This window comes from Leptonychotes weddellii, chromosome 9 (genome assembly GCF_054177405.1).
Source record: "Leptonychotes weddellii isolate Sample4059 chromosome 9, ASM5417740v2, whole genome shotgun sequence".
In the NCBI taxonomy this organism is placed as follows: Eukaryota; Metazoa; Chordata; class Mammalia; order Carnivora; family Phocidae; genus Leptonychotes; species Leptonychotes weddellii.
This window is the reverse complement of record NC_138377.1, coordinates 100,118,366-100,130,299: the sequence shown is the minus strand read 5'-3', so window position 1 is coordinate 100,130,299 and position 11,934 is coordinate 100,118,366. Positions and strand designations below refer to the sequence as shown.

Here is an 11,934-nt window from a genome sequence, read left to right as displayed (position 1 = left end):
TTTTTTTTAAAGATTTTATTTATTTATTTGACAGAGAGAGACACAGCGAGAGAGGGAACACAAGCAGGGGGAGTGGGAGAGGGAGAAGCAGGCTCCCCGCAGAGCAGGGAGCCCGATGTGGGACTCGATCCCAGGACCCTGGGATCATGACCTGAGCCGAAGGCAGTCGCTCAACCGACTGAGCCACCCAGGCGCCCGAAAATAAAGACCTTTTAAAAAAAGATTTTATTTATTTATTTGAGAGAGAGAGATAGCGAAAGAGAGAGAGAGAGAGAGAAAAGGGGCAGGGGGAGGGGCAGAGGGAGAGAGAGAAGCAGACTCCCCACTGAGCAGGGAGCCTGACGCAGAATTAAATCCCAGGATGACCTGAGCTGATGGCAGACGCTTAACCAACTGAGCCACCCAGATGCCCTGAAAGTAAAGACTTTTAACTAACTATACAAAAATAAGCAGCTCTCCCTAAATTCTAAGACAAAGCAAAATACCCTTATTAGCCAAAAAAAAAAGGCCAGAATAACATCTGTGTATATATAAGTACACATATGCACATATGCTAATCAACTTCCAAATTAATCTTGATGTATTTTTCTCTATTTTGTAAAAGTTTCACCCAACTTATTTTTCAAATAAAAGTTAGATGCTTTCAATACTCAATTTCACAAGATAACCTTTCAAATTTTCTTATTAGCCTACCACACTATTAACAAATGTAGCTGGCTTCTGGTTAGGACTAATGAAGTACTCAATGGTTAGTGCCAAAGAAGTCTGACCTGAAACTCTGGATTTCTGAACAAAAGGAAAATTGCTCTGTGGTTATATAGAAGTGTTTCCTATACTTCTGCTCCCAGTCACGTTCCTGAGAGTGGATGTAGGAATGACCAGGCTGAAGGGTATCACCACTTCAAGAGCAAGAACAAAGAACAACTGTCTATTGATGAGTGGGGCACCAGATTCTTGTAAAAACTCAATGCACAATTTCTCAACTTTTCAATGATTTTTTCTACCTGTCTTACCTTATACTTTAAATCTAATTTGCAAAAAATAAATTAAAAAAAAAACCCCAAAACAACAAAAACAAAGAACAACTTAGTGAAAGCACCCTGGCATTTCAGAAAGCATCTATAATGTAATATCATTAGAATACCAGTAGTCCAAAGAGACAAGGTATTTTCATAATTGACATTGGAAAATCAATCAGAATTCCAATAGATGCTTGTCCCATTCCAAAATTATCATAAAAATATATTTATGAATGTTCAAGTATGTCAGTATTCATCCTTAACATTTCTCTATTGGGTCCTACTCCACAATTCTGATAGAGAAGTTCATTTTCTCCTCCCACTATAAAAAGCCCAAAGAAAGCAATCAAAAAACCTTGAGAAGCACAGAAAAACAACCAGAGTCCAATAAAACAACTGTTCCTTCAGATTAAAGACATTCAAATGAAGCATTTACACTCAACAGGGAAACAACTATTACATTAGGCTATTAATCATAGCACTTTATTAAAAATAAAAACTCTAACAGAATGTGAGAAGAGCTGCAAATTATTTGCTCCTGAGAGTAATCTATCACATAAAGGAGTCACTGAAAAATATGTGGCAGTTACAATGAGTTCAAAGCTGTGCACTGGTTGTTCCCAATGGTGTCTCTCAACAGATTAGGCATATTTCATGGAAGCTTATAAGTGAGAAGCATAAGAAAAAGATTTCTTCCCCCTTTCTCAAACTAATACAATTTCACCACTATTTCCAAATTTAAAATATAATGATACTGAATTAAGAAAACTAAAGCAGAGGAATAATGCTACACAATGATGATGATTTAGGTTTAGCATCCTCTTATACTGTTAACAATCTGATTTATAAACATCTGCTTTCAGGAAACTCATATAAATAAATAGCTATAGCCCCATAGCCTATGTTCTATCTCATTCTGCTGGATGCCCCCCACATGAGAGTTAGTGTTAAAAATCTTAAGGTTTTTATAGATTCTAAAGTTTCGAAGTATAGGTAAGAAAGAAGCTCCAAAAAACCGAGATTTTAAAAACATTTTAGTTTAAAGTAAGGAATAACTTTTTAAACATAAAATTCTATCCAACAGTAGAATGGGATGTCTTATGAGAAAGAATGTCCTATCATTGGAAAATGGTAAAGGTTATTCTTAAGACAATCACTGTATAGATAAAACTCGTAATTCTCAAATTCTGTGATCTTCTGAAACAGAAAAAAATGATCTTGCTAATAAATCTTTGCTATTCTATGTTTAACACGTCACTTGTTTGAAGTGGCACAGGTCTGGGGTGCCTGGGTGACTCAGTTGTTAAGCATCTGCCTTAGGCTCAGGTCATGATCTCAGGGTCCTGGAATCAAGCCCTGAATCAGGCTCCCTGCTCAGCGGGGAGCCTGCTTCTTCCTCTCCCTAACCCTGTGCTCTCTCTCGCGCTCGCTCTCTCTCAAATAAATAAAGTCTTTTAAAAAAATGAAGTGGCCCAAGTCTCATTGCTATGTAGTATTACAAAGAAAGATACTTTATAACCAAATTGCTTTGTGAAATTGTGACATGAATTTTAAAACTTGGCAGATACATGCTATTTTCCTTCTAGGTTTATGTGACAGAAATAATGATTTATTTGTTGCTTACTTTTGATTTGGGAATCATCTTCCATATTATAATCCACATTATTTAACTTCTAGAAGAAGAAATCAAAATGTTTATTTAGCATGCAAATGACTCCCGAATATCTTGAATTTCCCTGAAATTTTCATTCAAATTTAGATACTTTTATTGATGCCAGTATAATAAAGGAGTCTCCACCTAATTAGTTCTAAAACTGTTTTCCATTTCTTGGATATTCATAAATATTAATCCCATCAGCAGGATTAAAACAGATATGCTCAAGATCCCTACTCATATTTAAATAAAATCCACACATATATTTATAAGTCAACAACCCTGATGTAGAAATTGATTTAAAAGGATGCAGTTATAAAGACAAAAATTAAACTGAATAAATATACATTAATTATTTATTAATAGTACTTACTGAAATGCTACATGTCAGGCAATGCTAGGAATAATACAGATGTAGGACACAAATAATAAAAGGCACAAATCTTTTTCCTGGTGACCTTACAGTTTAGTAGGGAAGAACCGTTTGCACCCAATGGCTATATTAAAGGAGAAAGCAGACAGTCCTAGAAAGGAGATCAAACAAATGTAAAATGAGGTAAAAAGAGATTTATTTCTGCTGGAAGACTGACAACAGTGCCGCAGCTGAGGTGGTATTTAAAGCTGGGTCTTGAAAGATGTACAAAATTTGGTCCTAGTAGGAGGGAACTACATTTTAAGAGTGAAACAAAGAGTGAAACAACTTAAGTGATAAAAAGCAAGGTGGGTGAGGAACTGAAGTCAATGAGTTTGATGGGGTAGAAGCTATGCATGTACAGTTTTAGGCTAGCGTTTAAATGGATCTGTTTGTTCAATCAGTCGGACAGGCTAGGTTCATATCCTGGCTCCGACACAGATTTAGCTGTGGGATCCTGGGCAGGTTAATGTTTTTAAACTTCATTTTTCTTAAGTATACATACAAATAACAACATCCATGTTACTGTGTTGATGTAAAGATGAAAAGAGATAATACACTGAAGGCATTTAGCATGTTCCCTGGCACATATTGGGATGTATTTTAAAAACTCTATCTGGTCTTCACAGTTCCTGAAAACGCTTCAGAGCCATAAAGGTAAAATGGGTATCTAGTTATTAATGAAGGTGACTTCTGGAACCCACCCAAAGGTGGGGGCTGGTTGCCAGAAGGACCAACCATATGATTAAAGGCTTGGAAATTTCAGTACACCTCCCAACTCCCACCACTTCTAAGGAGGGAAGAAGGGTGAAGGTTGAATCAGCCAATGGCCAATGACTTAACCAATCATGACTATGTAATGAAGCCTCCATAAAACCCCAAAAGGACAGGGGCACCTGGATGGCTCAGTTGGTTGAGCATCCGACTCTTGGTTTCAGCTCATGTCATGAGCTTACTGTCATGGGACTGAGCCCTGCATCGGGCTCCGTGCTTGGTGGGTAGTCTGCTTGGGATTCTTTCCCTCTCCTTCTGCCCCTCCCCCCACTCACGTGCACTCGCTCGCTCTCTCTCAGAATAAATAAATCTTAAAAAAACAAAAAACAAAAAACAAGAGGACAGCTTTTTGACCTTTTTTGGAGAGCTTCCATGCTTGGGGAACCAGAAAACTCTCACATGTCAACAAGCCAGACCCCAAGCTCCATGAGGATAGAAGCTCCTTTGTTTGGCACCCTGACCTATGTATGTCGTCACTGGTTGTTGATTCATATCCTGTATCATATCCTTTAATAAACTGGTAAAAGTGTTTCTCTAAGTTCTATGAGCCACTCTAGCAAATTAATTGAACCTAAGGAGGAGGTCATTGGAACTGCAATCTGTAGTCAGTTGGTCAGAAGCACAAGTGACAGCCTGGGACTTGGGACTAGTGTCTGAAGGTGGTGGTGGTGTCAGGGGAGCGGGGGTGCGGGGTGGGGGGAGGAGTGCTGTAGGACTGAGCCCTTAACCTGTGGAATCTGATGCTATCTCTGAGCAGACAGTGTGAGAGTTGAGTTGAACTCTTGAACACACTTGCTGGTGTCCAAGAATTGCTTTGGTATTGGGGGCGACCTCTCCTCATGTTGGAATACAGTCCAGAAACCCTATGAGAGTAAATGTGCAATTAGTATTAACTCATTATTAACAATGGTAGTAGTTAAATCTATTATTAAGTTACTTTCTCCTTCAATCCAAATTTCTTGAAATTACAGAAAAAAATAGCTGGAGAAGAAAAGATGCCATCCTTAAAATTAAAATGTTGAGGACTTCTTAAAAAATAGGAAGTGGTTTGGTGAAAACAAAAGAATAGAGTAAATCTACAGCCCAATCTGACAAAGGAGAAAACATTTTTTAAATGAGCAGATAAGAGCAAGCCCAGACATGTTTCACAGATTAAAGACATGAGAAAACACATGGGCAATTAAGTAAAGAACAATCTTTGGGATACCTGGGCCAGATGTTTCCCCTTCTGCTCACACTGAGTCACACACTGCCCTGGTGTTACCCTTGACCTAAAACCCTTTTCCCGAAAAGAGTACTTAGGGCAAACTTTCATGAATAGACTACATAGGTAAACAACAAGCAAACAAGGATAAAGATAAATATGCATAGGAAGCTAAAGCATTTGGAACTAACACAATGAAAAAGAGGTACAAAACTCAATAAAAGAAATAATAACCAAGAGAACAGAATAAGAAAATGGAAGAAAACTTTAAAAGATGTTAAAGATTGGGGTGCCTGGGTAGCTCAGTTAAGCGTCTGTCTTAGGATCAGGTCATGGTCCCAGGGTACTGGGTGCATCGGGCTCCCTGCTCAGCGGAGAGTCTGCTTCTCCCTCTGCCCCTCCCCCTACCACTTGTGTTCTCTCTCTCTCATTCTCTCTCTCAAGGAAATAGAATCTTAAAAAAAAATGATGTTAAAGATGTTTTTAAGAGTTTTTTCTTTCTCTTTTTTTTGGGGTGGGAGGTGGGTAGGGGATGGGTTAAATAGGTGAGGAGGGTTAAGGAATATACTTGTTGTGATGAGCACTGGGTGTTACATGGAAATGCTGAATCACTGTATTGTACACCTGAAACTAATTATTACACTGTATGTTAACTGGAATTTAAAGAAAAACTTAAGGATGCCTGGGTGGCTCAGTCAGATAAGCATCTGTCTTTGGCTCAGGTCATGATCCCGGGGTCCTGGGATCGAGTCCTGCAGTAGGCTCCCCCTGCTCTGCAGAGAGCCTGCCTTTCCCTCTGCCTGCCACTCTCCCTGCTTGTGCTCTCTCTCTCTGTCAAATAAATAAATAAATCTTAAATAAATAAATACAAACTTCAAAAAAAGAGAAAAGAAGATGTTAAAGATCTGAATACCGTAAAACAAGAATAGCTCTTTATTTGCAAAACATTTAGAGACCTTAGAAATTAAAAATATAGCCAGGAGAGATGTCTGTTTTCAGTCCTGTATGTAAAGAGCTTGAAAGTCATCATTCCTGTCCAGGAAAAAGCTGGACAAACTTAAAAAAGAATGAAACTTAAAATGAACAACTTGGATTCATCAGAGAACTAAGATGACAAGCCAAACTGCCACCCCCAAATACGGAAAGCTGGTGTGTCCACAGAGATAGAGCAACCAAGATCTGCTTACACAAAGTCGAAGCCACTGGAGACATGAACTGATAGGACACTTAAATGGTAATTTTGATGAACTGCTGGAGATTGAGTGTGGGCTATTGTAAGAATAAGAAATTTCCAGGGCACCTTGGTGGCTCAGTAGATTAAGCGTCTGCCTTCCACTCAGGTCATGATCCCAGGGTCCTGAGATCGAGTCCCACATCGGGCTCCTTACTCAGTGGGGAGTCTGCTTCTCCCTCTCCCTCTGCCTGCCACTCCCCCTGCTTGTGCTCTCTCTCTGTCAAATAAATAAATAAAATCTTAAAAAAAAAAAAAGAATAAGAAATTCCTGGAGGCCACAGTCTTACAGATGATGTATATCTTTGTGGGCATTCCTTCTAGAAACTCTACCAGGTTCTCACCATGAGGATCCAAAAAAGATCTCCCATATGGGGGTGGGGAGATGGGTCGAGTAACAACTGTGAAAAATGCCCAGAGCATTTTCCATAACAAAGGCCAACTTTCCAGAAGAAAAGACTTTGCTAGAGCACCATTTTGAAACCTTATTCCAGCTAGAGAATGGAAGTTCTACCCCCTCCAACTTATAGGTTTCTTATTTCACCTAAGAGGAGTGGGGGGCAAAGAGAGGGCAGAATACAACAACAACCCACAGTCAGCACAGGACAGGGCTTTAAGGAATAGATCGGAAACACTATCAGCAAGGAAGGGAATGGGAAGTAGGGGGAAAAGCTATACCACTTGTGATGGTCACAGCCAGGAGACACAAGCCCATTTAAAATCTGAGACTTAATCATAAAATGGTACTCCTTGTTCATATCTCAACACCACACAAATGGGACTCAAGGAAAGTAACAGTGGATTACAGGTGAAAGAACTGTATGAAACTCTCTGAGGAACAGAACATGGGAAAGTTCTAAAGTCAAAAGGAAAGGCCAATAAATCAAGTACAACAGGGGTATTTGAAACCCCTGATATCTACAGCTACAATAAACATTAAACACAACCCAGTTCCTACCTTGATTAACATAAATCCTCACACTAGAGGCCTATTTATCTCAGTTCCCATTACCTGAAACAAGATGCCTAACATTCAACAACAAATTACAAGGTATGCCAAAAGGCAAGGGAAAAAACACCACAAACAGTCTGAGGAAATGAAACAACCACCAGAACAATATCTTATGACATAGATGTTGGAATTATCAGATAGGAAATGTGAAATAACCATGACTTATATGCTCAGGGCTTTAATGAAAAAGGTAGATAACATATAAGAACAGATGAGTAAGCAAAGAGACAGAACTCTAAAGAATCAAAACAAAATACTTCAAATAAAAAACACAGTAACAGAAAAGAAGAATGCCTTCAATGGGCTGAGACTTGACATGGCTGAGAAAGAATCAATCTGAAGATAGGTCCCAAACTGAAATGAAAAGAAGAAGAATGAAAAAAAAAAACAGAACATCCAAAAACGGTGGGACAATATCAAAAAGTAGAACATATGTCTAACTGAAATACCAGAAGGAGAACAAAGAGACAATGGAGCAGAAATAAGTATCTGAAGTGATAATGGCTGAGAACTTCCCAAAATTAATTAGACAAATACCGTATCTAGGAGACTCAGAGAACACCAAATAAATGTTAAAAAAAAAAAATCATACCTAAACATACCATATTCAAATCACTGAAAACCAAAGACAAAGAGAAATTCTTGAAAGAAGTAAGCATGGAAAAAAAAATCACCTTACCTGTAGAAGAACAGTAAAGATTATAATGAACTTCCTAATCAAAAAAACGCATAAGAAAAAAGAGAGTGAAATGAAATCTTTAGTGTTGAAAGAAAAAAATAACCACCAACTGTGCATTCTGTATCTATATTCTATATCTATCTAATTCTCTATTCTAAAACTATCCTTCAAAAGTGAAGGAGAAATAGTTTCTCAGACAAACAAAAACTGATGGGAAGGGACCCGCTGGAACCGATTTAGGCTGCATCCCTCGGCCTCAGAGTCGCCCCTGCCATGGCCACCCAGTCGCAGGGCATCCAGCAGCTGCTGCAGGCCGAGAAGCGGGCTGCAGAGAAGGTGTCAGAGACCCGCAAGCAAAAGAACCGGAGGCTGAAGCAGGCCAAAGAAGCAGCTCAGGCTGAAACTGAACAATACCGCCTGCAAAGAGAGAAGGAGTTCAAGGCCAGGGAAGCTGCGGCTCTGGGATCCCATGGCAGCTGCAGCACCGAAGTGGAGAAGAAGACCCAGGAGAAGATGACCATCCTCCAGGCCTACTTCCAGCAGAACAGGGATGAAGTCTTGGATAACCTGCTGGTCTTTGTCTGTGACATCCGGCCAGAAATCCATGGAAACTACCACATAAATGGGGAGGGGAGGAAGGAGCAGCTCTGCGTGCAGATTGGCATGTTAGGTGCCTTCATGGGATACGAAGCTTCAGCAAAGCTTGAGTAGTTACATCCTTGTGAAAAGGCATTAAACTATTTCTGTATATTATGTAGTAGGTCCCTTCACTTCTTGGAGAATAGTAAATCTAGCTTATTTGTACAAACGTAGAGCTTATCCAAAGATTCTCTCCTTTTACCTCATATTTCTTAGAAATTTAATGTGTATACGTTGTCTGTTTTCCTATGCCTTTTAGCTCAAGCAACATATGTATCAGTACTTTTTCTTTCTCAGATGTAGTAAAAAAAAAAAAAATTATGTTTAAAGAAAGAAAGGGATTAAATTTTTTTTTTCCCTAAAGCTTTCTTGAAGGTCAGGGGCTTTCTCTATGAAAAGTAGTAAATAGTTACTGTAACTTGTGTGAAGCAGCTGCTGGCCTCAAGTTGTCCTTTTGGCTAAGGGTGGAATAGCAAATACTAGTATATATTGTTCGGGCTGCTCTTAGTTTCTCTTAATCAAAATTATTAGATGATAGAATTCAAGAACTTGTATACATGTTCTTACTTGGTGTACTGATAATCATTTGAAAGTAAAGACTTTGTCATGCATTTCAAAAAAAAACTGATGGAATTTACCACTAGTTGATTTGTCCTGAAAAAGATGTTAAAAGAAATTCTTTAAGCAGAAGAAAAATTAAACCAAAGACCTGGATCTACATTTAAAAAGAGTGTCAGAGAAGGAATAAATGAACCTAAGATAAAATCTTTTGTTTTTCGTATTCTTGACTAATCTAAAAGGTAACTGCTTAAAGCAGTAATATGGATAAATGAAACGAGTAACTGCAATACAGAGGAACGGGAAGGAGGAATTGGAAATATTCTGTTATAAAGTATTTACACTAAAGGAAGCAGTCTTTATTTGAAGATGAACATAGATTAGTTATTTGAAGTGTTATTAGAAGTGTTATTATGGTGTTATTTGAAGATGAACATAGATTAGTTAAAAATATATTTGTAAAGTCTAGGGCAATCACCAAACACTTTTATTTATTTATTTTTAAAGATTTTATTTATTTATTTGACAGAGAGAGAGATAGCGAGAGCAGGAACGCAAGCAGGGGGAGTGGGAGAAGGAGAAGCAGGCTTCCCGCTGTGCAGGGAGCCCAATGAGGGGCTCGATCCCAGGACCCTGGTATCATGACCTGAGCTGAAGGCAGACGCTTAACGACTGAGCCACCCAGGCGCTCCTCACCAAAAACTTTTAAAAAGAAGTATAACTGACACTAAGAGAGATGAAATGGAATCATGTAAAATACTCAAAACCATAGAAGGCAGAAAAAGAGAGGGGAAAGAAACAACAAAAAAATTAATGAATAGATAGAAAACAGATACAAACACAATAGCTATTAATCTGACTACATCAATAATCAGTTTAAACGTAAGTAGTCTAAATATACCTATTAAATGACAGAGACAGTCCAAATGGATTAAAAAAACAAGATCTAACTATAGACATGTTGTCTATAAGAAACCCATTTTAAACCCATTTAAAAGTAAAGAGATGACCACTTTACGTCCATTAGTATGGTTACTATTAAACAAAAACAACAAAAACAGAAAATAACAAGTGTTAGCAAGAATGTAGAGGAAATGGGACACTTGTGCACTGCTGGTAGGAATGTAAAATGGTAAAATGGTACAGCCACAATGAAAAACAGAATGGCAGTTCCTCAAAAGAATTAAAAATAGAATTCACAGGATCTAGCAATTCCACTAGGTATAAATCCAAAAGAATTGTACACCCATGTTCATAGCATTATTCACAATAACTAAAATGTGGAAGCAACCCAAGTATCCACTGATGGATGAAAGGATAAGCAAAATGTTATATATACATATAATGGAATACTGTTTAGTTTTAAAAAGATAAGAAATTCTGACATATGCTATAACACGGATGAACCTTGAGGACGTTACGCCAAGTAGAATAAGCTAGTCACAAAAAGACGGACAGGGGCTCCTGGGTGGCTCAGTCCTTAAGCGTCTGCCTTCAGCTCAGGTCATGGTCCCAGGGTCCTGGGATCGAGCACCATATCAGGCTCCCTGCTAAGTGGGAAGCCTGCTTCTTCCTCTCCCACTCCCCCTGCTTGTGTTCCCTCTCTCGCTGTGTCTTTCTCTGTCAAATAAATAAAATCTTAAAAAAAAAAAAAAGACAGTCTATGAGAGTTACAGTTTTGCAAGATGAAAAGAGTTCTGGAGACAGACTGTGGTAACAGGTGTACAATATGAATGTACTTAATGGCAATGAACTGTACACTTACAAATGGTCAAGAAAGTAAACGTTATATGTATTTTACTGCAATCAAAAAAACTGGTAAAAGAATATTGGCGGGAGAAGATAAGATAGAGAAGAAGTAAAGGACAATGATAGCTGGAACAGAAAGCCATGGGCTAGGGCAATGCCTGTACGCGATAATATTCAAGGGATGAAGGGGACGTGATCAGGAAGCAGATTACAAACTCTCTTCTTAGGCCCTGTCCAAGGAGGCTCAGCTGAGTTAGAAACATCTTTCTGGTACAGATTAGAACAATAACTCCAATATTTTGAGGAGGATCCCTTTTTATATAAACATAGTTTTTTTTAAAAGATCTTGTGTTAGCGGTGGTAGTTTAAATATCCCTTGATTAGAAGACTACATGACTAAAAATTATAATGAATTCAGTAAAAAGAAAAAGTAAAGGGATGAAGAAGGATATAAAATGCTAATACTAATCAAAAGAAAAATGGAATAGCTAGCTTTATTAATTTTAGACAAAGCAAACTTCAGAATAAGGAAGATTATTTAGGAATATGGGGGGCATTACATAATGAAAAAGTTTTCAATTCTCTAAGACAATATAACAATCCTACACACATATGCACCCCAAAAAGCATGCCAAAGTACATAAAGCAAAAATTGATAGAACTGCAAACAGAAATAGGTAAATTCACTATTATAATTGGAGAGTTTAAACAGCTTTCTGTCAGTAAATTGTAGACTAAGCAGAAAGAAAATCAGTAAGAATATAGATGACCTGAATAGCATTACCAATCACCTTGATCCAACTGACATTTAAAAAATATTCCAGCCAACAAAAGGGCAATGCATGTTGTTCATAAACTTACATGGGAATTCCCTGAGACAACATCTGGGCCATGAAACACATTTTAACAAATTTAAAAGGATAAAAATCATTAAAAAATCAAAACCTCAATGAGATACCACCTCACACCAGTCAGAATGGCTAAAATTAACAAGTCAGGAAAC

At 38.1% G+C, this 11,934-nt stretch overlaps 1 protein-coding gene and 1 pseudogene across 1 annotated transcript in view; one reads left to right on the top strand and one right to left on the bottom strand.

Annotated features, from left to right (window-relative positions):
• Positions 1-11,934, bottom strand: part of NEO1 (neogenin 1) — a 212,546-nt gene that overhangs the window by 73,319 nt on the left and 127,293 nt on the right. The gene's annotated exons all lie outside the window — the stretch shown is intronic.
• On the top strand, positions 8,208-9,235 carry LOC115940239 (V-type proton ATPase subunit G 1 pseudogene; annotated as a pseudogene).